This window comes from Austrofundulus limnaeus, unplaced genomic scaffold (assembly GCF_001266775.1).
Source record: "Austrofundulus limnaeus strain Quisiro unplaced genomic scaffold, Austrofundulus_limnaeus-1.0 Scaffold387, whole genome shotgun sequence".
Lineage (NCBI taxonomy): Eukaryota > Metazoa > Chordata > Actinopteri > Cyprinodontiformes > Rivulidae > Austrofundulus > Austrofundulus limnaeus.
In genome coordinates this window covers 374,942-377,166 of record NW_013952789.1, presented here as the reverse complement: position 1 = coordinate 377,166, position 2,225 = coordinate 374,942, and positions in this window count along the sequence as shown.

Below are 2,225 nucleotides of genomic sequence, written 5' to 3'. Positions count from 1 at the left end.
GAGAGAGAGAGAGAGAGAGAGAGAGAGAGAGAGAGAGAGAGAGACTTCAGCACTGTGCAGCTCACCTTTTACCAGAAGATGTGGCAGCATTCAGCCTGTGAAAGTCTCTTGTCTTAGTGAATGAGAGARGAAGAATGAAAGGAGGATACAGAGGATAAGTAACAAAGCAAAAGGAGGGAGAGAAGAGACCAAAGGGCCCTTGACCTCTGACCTCTGTGTYATGGCAGTGGTACTTTTGTGGTCAGAGGACACACAACAACCCAGGCTAATCAGTAACTACATCGTAGATTYAACAGACGGAGAAGCTCAAGACCACGCAGTCAGATTCAAACATGAATTACCTATAAGACAGGAAGTGAACTGTGTTTTCAAAGCAGAAAAAAATAAAGAAAAGCAGTTTATACAAGTTCCCTGAAGGGCCATTTGTTGACATCAGCAGTGAAAGTGATGCAACAACTGAACATGTGAGGAGCTTGAATAAAAAGCATTAAGTCCAATACAGTTAGATTAAATACAGAAACTRAAACACATTATTTTCCTGGTTGTTGGTGCCAGACAGGCTGGTCTGAGTATTTCAGAAACTGCGAATCTACTGGGATTTTCACCCACAACCATCTCTAGGGTTTACAGAGAATGGTCTGAAAAGATAAAATATCCAGTGAGCGGCAGTTCTGTGGGCAGAAATGCCTTGTTGATGCCAGAGGTCAGAGGACAATGGCCAGACTGGTTGGAGCTGATAGAACAGCAACATTAACTCAAACAACCACTCGTTACAACCGAGGTATGCAGAAGAGCATTTCTGAACACACAACACGTCAAACCTTGAGGCAGATGGGCTGCAGCAGCAGAAGACCACACCAGGTGACATTTCTGTCAACTAAGAACAGGAAACTGAGGCCACAATTCACACAGGCTCACCAAAATTGGACAATAGAAGATTGGAAAAACGTTGCCTGGTCTGATGAGTCTGAATTTCTGCTGCAACATTCAGATGGTAGGATCAGAATTTGGCATCAACAACATGAAAGCATGGATCCATSCTGCCTTGTATCAACGGTTCAGGCTGGTGGGGGTGGTGCAGTAGTGTGGGGGATATTTTTCTGGCACACTTTGGGCCCATTAGTAATTGAGCAATGTGTCAACACCACAGCCTGCCTGAGTATTGTTGCTGACCATGTCCATCCCTTCATGATAACAGAGTACCATCTTCTGATGGCTACTTCCAGCAGGATAATGTACCAAGTCATGAAGCATGAATCATCTCAGACTGGTTTCTTGAACACAACAATGAGTTCACTGTCCTCAAATGACCTCCACAGTCACCAGATCTCAATCCAATAGAGCACCTTTGGGATGTGGTGGAACRGGAGATTTACATCATGGATGTGCAGCAGACAAATCTGCAGCAACTGCATGATGCTGTCATGTCAATATGGACCAGACTCTCTGAGGAATGTTTCCAGTACTCTTTTGAATCTATGCCATTAAGGATTAAGGCAGTTCTGAAGACAAAGGGGGGTCCAACCCRGTACTAGAAGGTGTACCTAATAAAGAGGCCAGTGAGTGTATATGGTGCACCAGTTGGAAATCCAAAGCTGGCACAACAATATTTGCAYATTTAACCTGCCCAAAGGCCTTGAGGGAATGGATCCAATACAGTTCTTCATGRAATGGATCCCCTCGGTGCTGGGAAAAGAGCATTTTGCCATTCACTATCGGGTAAGACAACTGTCAGAATCATTGTATGTGTAAGAGTCTAAATTTGTACATGTAAGTCTATAAACATACATAAATTTGTTACAACTTTGCCACACAACAGAGTGACAAAGTTGTAACTTTTTAACTTGTATTTGTAACTTAAAAACTTGTATTCTCACATAAGAATTGTACTTGTAAATTTGATTCGTACTTGTAATGTGGCAAAGTTGTAACTTTTTAACTTGTATTTGTAACTTAAAAACTTGTATTCTCACATAAGAATTGTACTTGTAAATTTGATTCGTACTTGTAATGTGGCAAAGTTGTAACTTTTTAACTTGTATTTGTAACTTAAAAACTTGTATTCTCACATACAACAAATGTACTTGTAAATTTGATTCGTACTTGTAATGTGGCAAAGTTGTAACTTTTTAACTTGTATTTGTAACTTAAAAACTTGTATTCTCACATAAGAATTGTACTTGTAAATTTGATTCGTACTTGTAATGTGGCAAAGTTGTAACTTT